Source organism: Pinus tabuliformis, chromosome X (genome assembly GCF_031772625.1).
Source record: "Pinus tabuliformis cultivar Carrire ecotype Pingquan chromosome X, CPIR1, whole genome shotgun sequence".
Classification (NCBI taxonomy): domain Eukaryota; kingdom Viridiplantae; phylum Streptophyta; class Pinopsida; order Pinales; family Pinaceae; genus Pinus; species Pinus tabuliformis.
Window position 1 is genome coordinate 827,787,312 of NC_142308.1, and position 16,507 is coordinate 827,803,818.

Here is a 16,507-nt window from a genome sequence, read left to right on the forward strand (position 1 = left end):
AGCCAAAGGTAAAGCTCACTGGGTATCCTCTCATCATGGGAAGGCCTTGGTTGGCTACTGCAGATGCCTACATTAGTTCTCGAGTTGGGAACATGACAATCAAGAACGGGCATATGTCCAAGCAGCTAGTCTTATATCCTCCCGCCCAACCTCTGTTAGAACATGATTTACCTCTCTGGTTGGAGGAGGAAGTTGAGGATGAAGTTTATTCCACACCGTTGTGTACAGTAGAGGCTACCCTGGGGGGCCCACAAACCGAGGATGACCTTATTGAAAACTTGATTCAGAATCCACCCCCAGAGTGTTGCCATTAGAAGAGTTGGTGGAAGAAACCCAAGCCAATGCTTTAGTTGATCTCTGTGTGGCTAATCTGACCCCTCTCCGAGTTAAGAATGTGGAATTCGTCCCAGAAAGAACCTTGAAGATCAACTCATCCCTATCCACCTCTCAGGAGAAAGAACTGTGTAGCTTATTGAAAAATCACTTGGATGCTTTTTCTTGGAGCTATAAGGAGATGAAGGGAGTCTACCCTTCAGTCTGTACTCATCACATTTACATTAAAGAAGATTGTAAACCATTCAGGCAGCCTCAAAGGAGGATGAATCCATCCCTTAAGGACATTGTCAAAGAAGAACTGCAAAAATTGTTGGATGTAGGATTCATCTACCCCATCTCTAACAACGAATGGGTCTCTCCTTTGGTGCTAGTGCCAAAGAAAAACGGGAAGTGGAGAACCTGTGTAGACTATTGGGAACTAAACAAGGCCACCAAGAAGGACCATTTCCCTTTGCCTTTCATAGATCAAGTGTTAGATGGCTTGGTAGGGAAGAAGTTCTTCTCCTTCCTAGATGGGTTTAGTGGGTACAACCAGATCCAAATCAGCCCGGAAGACCAAGATAAGACCACTTCCACTTGTCCTTGGGGTACTTTTGCATACTGGGTCCTTCCTTTTGGGTTGTGCAATGCTCCTGCCACTTTCCAGAGAGCAGTAGTGAGCATAATTGCTGAACTGGTTCATGACTCAGTGGAAATTTATATGGATGAATTTACCCCTTATGGTTCTAACTTCCAGGAAGCTTTGACTAACCTGGGAAAAGTTTTAGCCAAGTGTATTAAAATGAACCTGTCCATCAGTCCTGAAAAATGCGAATTCCTGATGACTGAAGGGACTGTGATAGGTCATACAATTTCTCAGCAAGGATTATAGGTGGATCCCAACAAGATTGCTATCATCCAAAGGGTCCCACCTCCTCAAAAGGTAAGAGATGTTCGGAGTTTTCTAGGCTTAGCAAGGTATTATCGAAGATTCATTAAGGATTTTAGTAAGCTAGCCTCTCCATTGTTTGGTCTTTTGGGAAAAGATGCTGAGTTCATATGGACTGACAACTGTCAAGAGGCTCTGGATGCCTTGAAAGGTAAACTGGTAACTGCCCCAATTTTAAGAGGTCCAAACTGGCCCTATCTTTCCACATTCACACAGATGCCTCGAACAAAGCGATAGGAGTAGCCTTAGGGCAAGTTGATGAGATGCTGTCTTATGCCATATACTTTGTAAGTAAAAATTTGTCCAAGGCAAAACTAAAATACACTGTAACCGAAAAGGAGCTCCTAGCTGTAGTTCATTCCCTAAGTTTAGACACTACATCATCGGCTATCAAACATTCATACACATTGATCATGCTGCAATTAGGTATTTGATGAACAAACCAGATGTAAATGCTCGTATCATTAGATGGTTACTTTTATTGCAACAATTTGATTTGACCATTGTTGATAAGTTGGGTAAGGAAAATGTTGTTGCTGATTTTATGTCTAGACTAGATTTGCCTGCAGGTGAAGAAGGAATGGTGGATGATTAAATGCCAGATGAACACCTATTTGCTATTTCAGTACTCTCTCCATGGTTTGTTGATATAACAAATTATTTGGTTTCAGCACAGTTTTCGCCACACCTGTCCTCAAAAGAGAAGAGCAAGATCATGAGGAAAAGTGCCCCATTCACTTGGATTGGGGGCAATCTTTTTAAACTTGGCCCAGATCAGATTTTGAGGCGATGTGTTAGGGAGGAAGATGTTTTTGACATCCTCCTAACCTATCATGATGGGCCCTATGGGGGCCATTTTGCAGCAAAGAGGATTGACTTCAAAATTCTGCAAGCAAGTTACTATTAGCCCACTCTTCATCAAGATGTCAGGAGATATATCAGCCAATGTTTCCGATGTCAAAGGATGGGGAAACCTACTCCAAGGGATGAGATGCCCCTGCAACCTCAAGTGACTTTCAAGCCATTTGAGAAGTGGGGCATGGACTTTGTGGGTCCTATCAACCCTCCTTCAAAACATAAATCTTACATCATTGTGTGTACTGATTATCTGAAAAAATGGGCAGAAACAAAGGTGATCAAGGCAGCAACAGAAGAAAAAGTAGTTGAGTTTTTGAGGGAAAATATCTTCTACAAGTTTGGTTATCCAAGAGAATTAGTCACAGATCAAGGGAGTCAGTTTACCTCCAATCTGATTGAAGACCTACTCACACATCACAAGATTAAGCACAAAACTTCCACCCCTTATCATCCACAAGCAAATGGATAGGTGGAAGTCACTAACAGAGCTTTGGAAGGGATTTTGACTAAGGTAGTGAGCAGCAGCAGAAAAGATTGGGCAGATCGATTGGTTGAGGCCACCTGGGCCTATAACACCACCTGGAAAACCACCACAGGGTTCACACCCTATGAGCTGGTCTATGGGAAGAAGGCTCTGCTGTCAATAGAATTTGAATATAACACATTAAGGATGGCAGCTCAGCTGGACCTAGATCTCAGCCATGCACAAAAGGAAAGATTGCTTCAGTTAAATGGATTGGATGAATAGAGATTGCAGGCCCTTCTCCACTCAGAGGTAGTCCAACTTCAAAGAAAAATATGGCATGACAGACACCTCAAAGAAAAACAATTCCAGCAAGGAGATTGGGCGCTGTTGTATGATTCAAGATATAAAGATTTCAAGGGAAAACTGAGGACAAGATGGCTGGGACCATACACAGTAGAAAAATGCAATGACAATGGTTCAGTCCTGATCCAGACCATTGATGAAGAAGCCATCCCCATGCTCGTTAGTGGGCATAGGTTGAAGATCAGGAAACCCCTTTCCAAGCAGGAATTCATTGAGAATTTGAGTAAAACAATGTTGGTAGTGGAGCAGGTCTTTGCCTCCACTCCACCCACACCCTGAAAATAAAAAAAAAAGAAAAAAAGAAAAAAAGAAGCCCTGGGAAAAAATGTCTTGGAGGCGCCCAAGGCAGGCAGTGAGGGTGAAAACCTCCTAGAGGCACCCCAACTATCTCAAAAAAAAAAAAAAAAAAAAACCTATTTTTTTTTAAATGCAGTGCAGATTGCAGGAGGGGTCACACAAGAGAAAAAGGAAATGACCAGGTTGCATACACCCTTCATATTCCATTCCTCCATCACCATTATCTTTTCCCAGGCTTTGATCTCACTTGTCCTGAAGATTTCGTACCCTACAGGAAACTCTGTGCATTCTATAGGAGGTTCGTGTATAAATCACAGAGGGCTCAAAATAAAGTTTAGAAAAGAATCCGAGGGCTGGAAATTTGTTCAGAAGGCTTGTAGACCTCACTGCTACCATTCACTCTCCTGATTCTCCATTCCATCCCTCATACCCACATTTCCACTCGCTTTTTCTTCCCTGCATGCAAAAAATAAACACAGAATTCTGTTTCTTTTGTTTTTTTAAAAAATAATGAATAAAACAGTAGCCTTCTTCACTTGTTTCTTACTTGATGCATTCCAACTGTTATTCCTTTCTTTCAGAACCTTCTTTAGCTGTCTCTTTAGTCCTTGCTCAAGCATCAGCCTGAAATTTCAGAGGGAGAAGCAGCTACAGGAAATCTTGTAGGATTCCTGTAGCAACTTATCCATTTAAAAGACAAGCTCTAGAGACAGGGTCGACGCAGCCAAGATGTATGCAACATGCAAGGAGCAGAGCCTGATCGAAAAATCACTAGCATAAGCCACCAGTTCAGAGGCCATGAGCACTAGTAGCAGCATCAATGAGAAAATGAAGTGCCAAAGTCCAAGCATGCAAAGCACCAACAACAACAACAATAAGAAAACGAAGTGCCAAAATCTGAGCATGCAGAGCGCGGTAGCGACTAACAGGTAAGTGGCTAAACCTATTCCTCTGTTGAATGAATATTATTTAGGAACTGCATGAACTATTGGGATGGTCACGATTAAATGAAATCGGTGGCCAGCTAATTGGCCACCCTCGTTCAGTTCAAATCACCTGCATTCAGTTCAAATCACCCTTGTTGAGTTCAAACAAGCTGTGCTCCATTCAAACAGTAGTTCAGATATGCAGTGAGCACGTGTGGCCATCAACTCGGGAAGAAAAAAGCTTAGAACCGGTAGTGGTGGTGGCATATAACAGAATAATGGAAGTGATGGCGGTCAGGCGACATGAAATACCATAATGGCACTGGAGTAGGACCAACGGTCCGGATGGGGATAACGTACCCATCCTGCCACCTCACCTCATCACCGCAGATCACGCCATCAGCTTAAGTACAGTGCAGTCTAAGCCTCCACCACCTTTTTCTTTCATTTGCATCGACGAGTTCTCGACTGCAACACTCACCTACCACCTTTAGAACAGTGAACCAGTCATTCTCTGCTAGTTTTCAAAACCCTCCTGCTTATCGGGCTCTACAGGAGCATTATTGTAGTCTACAGGAGCAGGAACACCGTCTACAGGAGGCTTTCTACAGGAAGGCCAGAGAGCAGCTCTGCAGAGGAAAAATTCAGAATTTTTGTCAAATTCGAGCTTGAAAAGAGGTAGGCTCAGAAACCCACTCTGCATGTGATATATCTATACAAGGTGGTGGTTTAGAAGCAAAGTATTGGGTTGAAAAAAAAGGAAAGAGAACTCAAAAGTCTGCCTGTGTTTTCCTGAATTCCATACAATCTCTCCATTTTCTTCTCTGCACTCAAAATTTTTTTTTTTCCCCTTTCCCGTATTCTCCTGTAAAAAAAGAAAGGGGGATGCAACCATAGAAACCAAGCTTGTGAAAAAAATGAAGTTGCAAGTTTGTTTACTCTGTGAAAATAACCTTGTTTTATATTCTTTGTTCTGCAAAAATATTGGGTTCCTCCAAAAGACGAGAAGTAAATTTAGGTTGAAAACAATTTGAAGGGAGGGAAGAATTGCAAATTGATGTTGTGAAAAAAGAAGAACACGAGAAATTCCCTCTCTGGTTTCAGAAAGACAAACATCAGCTATTCCTCTATTTCCAGTTTTGAAAGTTGTTGCCTTCTTCCTCACTTGAGCATTTTCAGAAGTCACTAAACACCATGCCAGGAGGTTTTATGAGAAAGGAGCCTTTGAACTCCAACAAATTGCATGAGCACCTAGAAGTGGTGGCCCTCTTCACTAGTGCAAACTGGATGTCTTTCTTTGAGATAATTCATGGATATGATGAGGAGGTGATCGAGGAATTTTTAATGTCCTTAAGACCACATTCAAAAACCCATGCTACAATCAGTTTCAGGGGTTTGACCATAGATCTTACACCAAAATTCATCAGCAGAGTCACAGATCTTCCACTTGGGCTCCCCCGGAGCAGAGAAGAAAAACCATTAGGATAGGTTGCTAAAAAGACATTTTTTCAGCCTAATGAATATCCTGTAGAGGATAAGAATGGGGTCAGAAGGACAAGTTTACCTCATCCATGGGGTGAGGTTAGCTACCAGATCATGAAATATATCTCTTGTGAAGGAAGGTTCAGTATAGTTTATGGTTATCACTTCAGATTATTGCATGAATTAAGATATGGAATGGACCTACTTGCAGCTAGAAAACTCAGTCTGCCATATTTTCTCCTCTAGTCTTTGATAGAGTGTGACACCAAATTGAATGCAGGGGTTCCAGACCAACTGGCCCACCATGGGCTCATCAAATTGTTGGTAGAGGATGCCCTACACACATACACCATCCCTATAGCTTGGGAAATTTTCAAGAACATGTCTAGAGAAGATGACATCAAAACTCTTACTGATGACCTTAGCCCATTTGGCAGTGAAGAGGAGGAGTAGACAGAGGAACTTGGAAAGGAAATTCACGAGGAAGCACAAAATATTCAAATAAAAGAAGAAAAAGAGGAAAAACAGAAAGAAGAAGAGAAACCAGAAAAAACCACAGTTGAACCTAAGGCAGAAAAGAAAACAACATCAAAAGCAGAGAAGAGGAAGAGGACAAAAGTTGAGAAGAACAAGCCCAAGAAAGCTCAGAAAAAGACTGCCACAGGAAAGGCAGAGACTCAGCAAGAAAAGGAGAAGACACCACCAGAGACAACAGAAACAAAAACAGAAACAACAGACACAGGAAAAACTGCAGAGGATGAAGAAAAAGAACAACAAGAAGAAGTGTCTCCTGAGACACTAGCAAGGGAAGCAACAACTGTCCTTGCTGCATTGAGCACTCCAGCTAAGAAAAAGGGGAAAAGAAAAAGAAAGACTTCTATGTATTTCAAAGCCCGAAGGAGCACGAGAATTAAGGTAGGCAAGCCACAGCCACCATCAAAAGAACCCATTATCATTGAGGATGCACCTACTGTGACAAGAGAGGAATCTCCCTCCAAAATCTCTATCACCTACGAGAGAGGGAGTCCTAAGACCTCCACCTGGAAGGAAAGGATCAAATTGATGGACTCTAAAGCAGTCCTACAGGAGGCACAAACCTCTCTACAGGAGACACTGGCCAAGCTCAAAGAAACTGAAAAATTGGAAAAGAAGGCAGAAGAACAGTCCCAAGAGGAAGGTAAGGCAAAAGAAATACCTGAGCCAAGCCCTCAGCCTAATTTAGGCTCCTATTACAATCTTATAGAAGGTGGGAAGATCATCCCACAAAAATTTGCAGTGCCTCTTTTCTTCGAACTAAAAACAGAAAGAGTCAGGACCCACACCTGGATGCAGATTGCCAAATCTAAAGGGGTCGAAGATATAGGGCACATGGAAAATAGGTTGAGAGAGATGAGCAGAGAATTGGGCATGGTAAGGCACACAGAGAGCATTAGAAGAGCTCAACTACAGGAAGAAAATGAACTGTTGAAAAAGTAGCTACAGGAAAGGGGACCTCAAGGAGGAGATAAGCTGCCAATTTTGGAAGGACAACAACACAAAGAGGGACCCCAGGCAGATAGTGAAGCAGCAGAGAAACAACAACAAGAAGAAGAACTACAGACATATAGTGAGACATTGATGAAACAACAACAAGAAAAAGAATCTCAGGCAGCAACTGAAGTGTTGATTTTGAAAAGGTAGCTGCAGGAAAAGGAAGCCCAGATGGCCTGCATGGCCAACTGGGCAATGGAGGCCTTATAGTGCAGACAGCCAGCTAGATCATATGCACTGTATCTCAAAGATCAATGGCTCCAATTCCAGATTAACACATTGGCCCAGAGGGGCACAACACCATTTCAAGATTATGGCCAATTTATGCATTTATGTGATAATAGTTCAGCCAAGGATAAAGCCAAGCTAGCAGAATTTTACCTTCACAACATGGCACTTCCTGACATGAATTTATGGGATCCAAATGCTGCATTGGGAGACCTACAACTCATGGCTATGGCTTCTTGGTTGAACCATGAAGAAAAGAGGGCAGTGGTGATTCAAAAAGTCATGACAAAGGAGCTAAGTGAGCCCCTGATGATAAGGGTAGAACTAGCAGAACCATTGGACCTCATTTATGCCCACCAACACCTTGCAGCCAATCCTCAAGTTGCCCCTGACTATGTTGCCAAGCAAGGACATCCTATTTCTCACTTTTAAGATATGGAGAGATTGTTTGGTGATGACTACCTTCATGCCTGCATGAGAAGGTGGAATACATTATCACATAGCCTAAAGATCAGGGAGTATCACTCCCTAATCAGAATGAGGCAAGCCATGAGGAGAGTGCCCCTATATGAATAATCAATGCAAAACTTGAAAGCCAACTAGATTGGTCTTAAATTCAGTCCTCCACTGCTGTTAGGACTGTTGGAAGGAGTTAAGGAGGAGGAAGAATAGAAACAATGGGAGGAAGTGGATAGGAAAGCAGGTTTCCATGACAGAGAGGAAGGCATCACATTAGAGTCTTGGGATTTCAGGGAATTTGTTAGAGCTATTAAAGATGAAGAACTAGATTAGTTGCTCAGAGGATGAGCAACCCATTCAGTAGGGGGGTGATGATGAGCCCCAGAAATGTGTAACTATATGGGCTCATTTCTCCTATTATTTTCAATTAATCCACCATTCTCAATAGTTTTGTGCATGTTTTTGAATATATTTATGTCAATAGAGTGAATGGGGATAGTCACTTTTCCATGTAGTCTAATGAGTGTTTATTGCAGATTTTTTGGACAATTTTGGACAAGGACCAGGAATTTATGAGCAAAATGGCAGCCAAACTCGAGGAAACAGGGATGAGGACTTGTAGGAGGGGTGTCTCCTTCATTAATGACCCCTTCCTCAAATTCTCCATCAACAGCTCGGAGTACAAAGGCCCACATTGATGATTCCAAGGGGCAGCCGAGCAAGTCAAGTAGGGTTGCTGTTATCTTCAGTTCTAGACAGCCGAGTTCCTTAAGTTTAGGAGGATTGTTGGGAGTCCCCACTTGTATAAATAAGAAGGCTTCAAGCCTCAGTAGGTTAGCCATTTCTTAGTCTATTTTCGCACTTTTGTGCAGCATTGTACTCAGCTCATTTTCGAGCTCTTTTTGAAGACAATTTTGTGATGTAACTGCTATTTTTGATAAATGAAGATGAACCAAGTTTTGAACCAGCACTGATATTTTCTAGGGGGCTGAAGATCTTGGGTTAGGGCCCAACCCAAGTTTCCCAACAACTCCTTTATGTATTTATATGCTTTTTCTTTCATGCATGAGCTAATTTATGTTGTTTAGGTTCATTTTGCTTCATTGGATTAGGTTGCTTTTGATGGTTAGAATAATTGTTTTTGCTTCAAGTTGCTTAAGTAGTTTGCTGCAGTGACAGAAAAATATCCAAAAAGGTCAACAACAGGTCTTGATCTCCTTTCTCCCTCCTTGGGACCATGATTTGAGGTCAAGGCACTACTGCTGCCACCAAAAACACAGGTTTTGCTCTCCCAATGCAACTGCTAGTGTGATATTTCGAGTTGGAGAAGTTGACATTAGTTTAGATTCACATGCTTAGATCATTTCCTGTTTATTTACCATGGTTTTCTCACATGATTTCCTATTCATAAGATATTGTTAAACATTTCTCTAGTTTTAGGTCAGAAATTAGGTTAAGTTAGACAAAACTCTGTTTTTTTTTTTCTTGCTATGGTTAGTTTTGCTAAGTGAATGTGTATATCTATTATAGGACATCTCAGCTCACTATCCCTCCATCAAACAGCAAACACCAACTCACTTCTCCAAGATTTCCCCACTCATTCGCCACATTTCGCCAATCTGCCCTAATTTCTGCGGTTTTTCACAAAGTTGCTTCCTTGCCCTTTGAACAAATCCAACCATCTCTTTCATTCCTGATCTTCCTTGACAAGTTCTAGACCCCCCAACACCTTCATGCAGCCTTCATTTTCCTTTTCCCATCATTTTTCCACCTTCACAACTCCAAAAACCTCTTTCGGCCTCCTCCTGTAAATCCTCTTGTAGAACCTCCTGTAGATCCTCTGCAGCCTCCTATAGAATTTTCTTTGAGTGATTTTTTGAAGTCTGATCGCAATGGAAGTCTCCAGAAGGGTACTAGGGGCTTCTTAGGACCCCTCCACAGCTTTCTCACCTTATGCAAAAGCCAACTCCATCTCCTTTTGCCACCAAACCTCTGCACAACCACAACCAGTTAAAACACAAGCATAATAATTCCACGTAAAAATGCTCAAAAGTACAAAAAGATGATTTCTTCTCATTTCTCTTCAGAAGTAGCTTGAAGAAATGCAATTTTCCTTTTCAGCAGTCAATGGCACCCATTTCAGTAGTTTCCATCTTTTTTCTGGCAAAAGTAGGGTTAGTAGGTAGACTAGGGTTTGCTAGGGTTTGCGTTTCATTTCAGTTTTCCTTCTCTTTCTGCAAGTAGAATAACCTCTTTAGAGTTAGCTTTCCTTCATCATAGTTAAAAGCTTCTTCTAAGAACTCATAGAAGTTGGCTAAAGCTCCTAGTGAACTTGCGCTAGCTGATCAAGTAATAGCCTGCAATAAGAGCTAGTACTTGTGCATACAACACCGTCGCTTCCAAGTTTGTTACGAACTACTGAGTTGATAAAAGTAAAGAAGGGAGCCCCAGGAGTTGCAGCATTATTGCTGCAATACTGGAGCCCACAACTCTTTGAGACCATACAATGCTCTCTTGAGTCTGCACTGTTACACATCATTTTGTCACACCTCCTGCACTTCCCAGTGACATACCACGAAGTGCCTGAAACATGACCATCATGCAGTGTACTTATTCATATATGCAGTTCAGATCCTTCCTAAGACTTTGATTGGAAAATGCCTTGAGCTTCCCTTGAAGGAAATAGCTCTAAAATACTAATTTGAGAATCATTGCCCTTATGAGACTAAAAACAATGATGATCGCCTGTTGTACTGTACTTTATTTGCGATGGAATTGCTCTGTTCGCTTGTATACCCGCGATGATCCCAAAAAGGAAATATTCTCAAAGAGGATGAGAAGCTTCATGATCTAGAAGGTTCCAAAGCAACAAGTTGGAGGTTGTTTGGCATAGATGAGGTCAAATTATCCCAACTTAGCCTCTTGGTCTTATCCCTATGAGATACCTCCTTGAGATAAGGGTCTAATACTATCTTTGGAGAGATCCTAACTCCCTCTCCCAGCCTATAAATTCATCCTCTCCCATTCCCAAATGGTTGGACTATGTCTATTTGCACCCTTATGCTAAGTTTGTGCCTATATGCTACTCATTTGGCTTGGAGAAGGAGTGTTTGGAGAGCTTAGCTTGGACTTGGATATTCATTCAAGGAGAGCCTATCAACATCAAGGCTTGGTTGCATGCTTCTCCTCATTTTCTATTAATATACAATTTCTGGTTCATTTTCCCTAAATGTGTATGCTCATGTATCATTTAGCTTAACATTCCTTGATTAGTTAAGTTAGTTGCTTTTGAATATGTTATTTGTATTTGCATGCTTTGTTGTGTCTTGATCTCTTGTGCAGGTGCATAAACGCTGAGAGCAACAAGAATGATCCTGTGATGTGAGTGATTCAAGGTCTTCAACAAAGGAGATCAAGATAGCAGTAGAACGAGGTCGACCATCTTCTTCGTCTCTCTTTTCAATTGCAACTTAGGAAAGTGTCTAGTATATTGTCACTTCGGTTGCTAGACCCACTCATTGGGCTAGAGGGGTCGTCTCTGTCCGCAAAGAGGATTTACCTAGAAAACAAAATGGTGACTCCATTGGGGAACCTATGATTCTTTCCATACAATCATTCACCTTGTTTTTGTGATGAGTTTGACCAACTGTCCATTCCCAGACTTATTTGCTTTTTTGTAACTATTTTCGCTTTCTAGTAATTGCTTGAAGGTTCTTGATTTGTGTTGCTATTGAAGATTTTTTGTTTTTTTCTTTATCTTTCTCGACCATCGCAGTTTTTTCCCTGACAGTCGCGATGACATCGCAGATATGTTGATTACAGTAGCGATGATCGTTGCTTTTCTTTTAACAAGTGCGATGATATCAGAGGTTAAAGAAAATTAGGGTTTGTCTTCTTGTTTTCAGTTTTTTTCCTTCTCTCAGTGGCTTACCGGTGTGATTTTAGTGTCCTTGTCTTGCTTGACATGTTTTCTTGATTACAATTGCCTCTTGATTTGGTTTAAGTGTGTTTGGAGCTTGATTTGCCTTCTAAGGTTTCTAGGACTTCTAGGTCATCCTTCATTCACTCATTGGTCTTCTCTTCAGAGATCAATTACCTTTGTTCAAAGAGTCTTTTTGTGTTTGGACGTATTTTTCAAATCACTTTTGGTTCTTGGGTATTAAGTTATTTTCATTAGTGTCGAATTGAGTAGATTCTTTGAAATTCACTTTAGTTCCATTTGGCAAGCAATATATTACAGAATTGTTTGTTTTGATTGAACTAAAAGGAAGTATTTGCTTTGATTTTTGTGTTTCGAAAAGTGAAAAATGAAAATGTTTATCTTTTAAGTAGTTTTCGAAGAATTTTGTTGCATTCAAAATCATTAATGTGAAAGAGATTTTCATGATTATTGAGTTGTTTGCGTTCTCTTTTGCTCTTTTGCACTAGATTACATTGATTGAATTAAAGTGAAAAGGAAATAATCATTATATCTTAAGGTAGATCACTTTAATATTTTGTTTTGGCATTGCATTTGCTTATCAAATGAAAGATTAAATTTCATGTTTTGCATTTAGCATTGGAAAATTGCCATTGATGCATTGTTGCTTGTTTGATGCATGATTTGGGTGTTTCTCTTCCCTAAATAGGTAGCTTTCATCGAATGAAAGGATTTCAATTTCATCATTTAGCTGCATTTTAGGAACATGTGACATTGTTAAGGCCTTGAAATCAAAACATAATTTCAAGATTAACTTTAAAATCTATCAATTAATCTAAGGAGAATTTGAAACATTAACGTTCATACTTAGTGGTCTAGGCTAGAGACGTGTTCTGGTGTCTATAAAACTTAGCAACTGTCGTTCGCTTTTGTATTAAATAGTGCTTGCACGGACTTGTGCTCCCCGTACCATCGAGTATATAAAGGGAGGGGAGACCCTCATAGGTTGCAAACCTTTATCCATAGGAAGCCAAGTCTGTTTCCCTGTAAACATGATACACCAAACACATCATTCAGGGAGATTGCCTGCACGTATGTCAAGTCCTTGGTAAATTTATTTTCTGAGGTGTATATTGCAGTTCACAGTTACTTGGTACTCCATTTTTCCTAGAGTTACCTGAGTGGCCTTTTAGATCTTTTCTGACTCCTTAAATTTGAAAAGATCATCGAGAACTTGTACTTTCAAGCTCGCTAAACCTACGAAAGCGACTAGAGTCACCTTTTCGTCCTTTTCTTGAGTCTTAAAAGATGAAAAGGCAACTTTTTTGTTTCAAGTTCTAAAAATAACTGCCCATGGTAAACATGTCGAACCCAAGCAGTTGCTTCTTGGACCAATATTGAGTAATTCACTATTAATTTCAAGGTTATTAATAAGCCCTCGACGAACCTCCTTTCCTTTTCTACTCTTGAGAGAAACTCATCATGGCTGAACCATTGAGTTCATCTCACAGTTCCCCTTCATTGCCTGATACTGAAGGGTCCTCCTAAGGAGTTCATCCGGAGCTTCCTTAGTCACTTGAAGATCAAGGTTTTGAACTTGGGATTATTCCAAGTATCCAACCCCTGTCTTATCGTCTGCCTCCATCAGATTCCTGGTCACCTCAAGAATATGATCCTAAGACCCCTGACAATCCTATAGAGACCCTTGGGAGGTCATAGAGGCTTGTTACTCATCCGCCGAATCCATTATTTGATTCTGTTGTGATAACTCCTCAACGTCCTTATAGTCTTTATGATCAACCTGGTATTCCTTTGGAGTTATCTCCTCGTACATCTCGGATTCCTCAACACCAGCTGTTTCCATCTATGGAGCCAGAGGGTGAAATCCCAACCTCTTCTCTGGGTCATTCGAAAGTTTCTACTACTCATACTCCTCATGTTGATGACGAAAAAGGGTATGAATTTCCTCCAAAAGGATTTCCTTTTACAGGAAGAGTCCCATCTCTCACACTTCCTGAAACTAGTGGGCCCATGTTTCCACCTGGTTATACAGCCTTAGCCCAGTTAGTTCCAGTAACTCCTAGTGCTCATCTTTGTATCAGAATCCCATTTGGCCTTCAAATTCTATGCCTACATCCGGTTAGTTCATTCCAAACGTGACCTCTCAAGATTCTGTACAAACTGTTGTCACATCAGTTACCATTCAACATACGATTCCATTGCACCCTGTACCATCGTTTCAATCGACCCTTCTGGTACAACAAACTATTTTAGGTCAGGTTTTAGTTAGTTCTTCCACCCCTTCGTTAAGTGGACATAATGTGTCACCACCTAGGGGGAAAAATCCGAATATTCCTCTTGTGTTAGGTGAAACTAATGTGAGTGGATTACAAACTCACATGGTTGGATTTAATCAACCTTATTCTGGTGGTATTCCTAACCCTGTTGGTCCATCCAGGTCAGGTAACATCCAATATCAACAGCCTTATATGGCTCAGATTCCACTCCAACATGCTTATGTTCGATATGGTTCGCAAGCCTTGGTCAATCCGTCTTACATTCCTTAAGTAAGAGCTTATGTCCAACCTGGTCAATCTGCTATTCCTGGTGGTTATGGTTAGATTCAATTAAGAAATTACTAATACCCATAGGGTATATCCCAAGGAACTGTCCAACAACCCTTGGAGCAGAAAGGGCAACCTTGCAACAACAAGGGAAACCATTACAGCAGCAAGGGAAACCCTTGCAACAATAAGGGAAAACATTGCAGTAGCAAGGGAAACTATTACATCATCAGGGGCAACCTTTGCAGTAGTCTCAATAGCCTTTGCAACAACAGACTCAGTTTTTTTAGTAGCCTACTCAACCTTTGTACTTGCAAGGCCAACCTTTGTACTCGCAAGGCCAACCTTTGCAGTAGCAAGGTCAACCTTTACAGCAACAAAGCTAGCCTTTGCAGCAGCTAGGTCAACCTTTGCATCATCAAGCTTCATATGCATATCAACAAGGTCAACCCTTGCAAACACAAGGTCACCCCTGTAGTAGCAGGGCCAATCTCTTCAGTTCTAGGGTCAACAGGTCCAACAACCTTACAATCTGTATGTTGCGTATAATGCTTAGCAATGACCTCTGATAGGTCAATATCAAACCTACCCTGGACAAAATCCACCTTATGGTCAAGGAAACCCTTAGTGGGGGCAAAATCAAATCCCGTATGGACAAAATCCTACACTATGGGGGGAAAATCACCAGCAAGGTTGGAATCCGCAATTTGGGTCTCTCAAAGGCCCTACATGCCATTCAATCCACAATTTCCTTTCCTGGCTACGTTGGAACTGCCTGATGTCTCAAGGCTCACAAATGATCCTATTCTTCATTCGCCTTATTGGCCTCCAGTTCCAACTAAAATTCCAAGCGATTTCCCTAAATTCGAAGGAAAGTCTAAAGAGGACCCACAAGCCCATGTGATGACATATCACTTATGGTGCTCCTCCAATTCATATGTTGACGATTCTATCCGTCTTCACCTCTTTCAGAGAACCTTAACAGGTGTTGCTGCAAAATGGTATATCAAGTTGCCTCGAACTACCTATGTTGACTTTAACTCTTTAGCTATGGCCTTCCTCACCCACTTCCAATTACCAGTTCGATATGAAATTGGAACTCATTTTCTCACATCCCTTAAGTAAGATACCACAACCCACATTTCCGATCATATCCGTGAATGGAGACGTCAGCGTCGCCTCATCAAATTCGATATTGCTGATGAGTTGTTAACTGAATGGTTCACAAAATCGTTCGTTAACAAGATTGCTAATGATATAGCTATGGGTGGATGTGTTACTGAATAACAAGCTATTGCTCGTGCTCAGTATCTAGACTTAGTCTATTCACACTCTGGCATGTTATATGAGATGTTGCCTGATGCTCCAAGGCCATCTTCGGATCTGTCAGCCTCAAAATTTCCCGATGTACCACCTGTTGATGGTGTAATTGGTTAAGTGCCTTAGACTTCCACTAAGGATTCTTCGAAGAAGAAATCTGTTTCAAACATTGGTTCTAATAATCCTTCGAAAAATTCGTCAAATCCTTGTAAAACCTCCAAGGTACATGCTATTCAGTCTACCACAACACATAAGGCCTCAAAAGTTAAGAAAAAGGGAAAAGGTAAAGCCAAAACCAATACCCCGAAATAGGATCCACACAAATCATCTGTTGATGATGCTTCCAAGCGCAAGCTGAAATATCATTGCCTCATCTATGAGGAAGATCATTACACCAAGGATTGTCCCCGACGTTCTGAAGTTAACCGCTTATTGAAAGGGACTTCAACTATTTTGAAAGAACCTTTTCCATCTCAGCATATGCAATTGGTAGACCAGCTACAATCCTTTGCCTCTTTCTGGTTCCCAAGTTTTCATGATGCAAGTTTCATCGCTATTTCGATTGCTACTTGAACAAATGACTATGAAACCCCACAAAAGCAGATGGTGGAGAAAGCAGTCACTGATATACCTTTTACTTCTATTCCATCCAGTTCTAGTCCGCTCCATATTGAGCATCCTAACAATGAGTCCGTAATCCTACCACCTCCCAAAGGAGTACTTCGGAAATAATCTTATAATCCAAATGCTAGGGATACACAACATTATAATATTGTTGAGGATTTAGCTTAAGCACCTTCAGCGATGTCTGCTTTGGAGGTTCTCCAAACT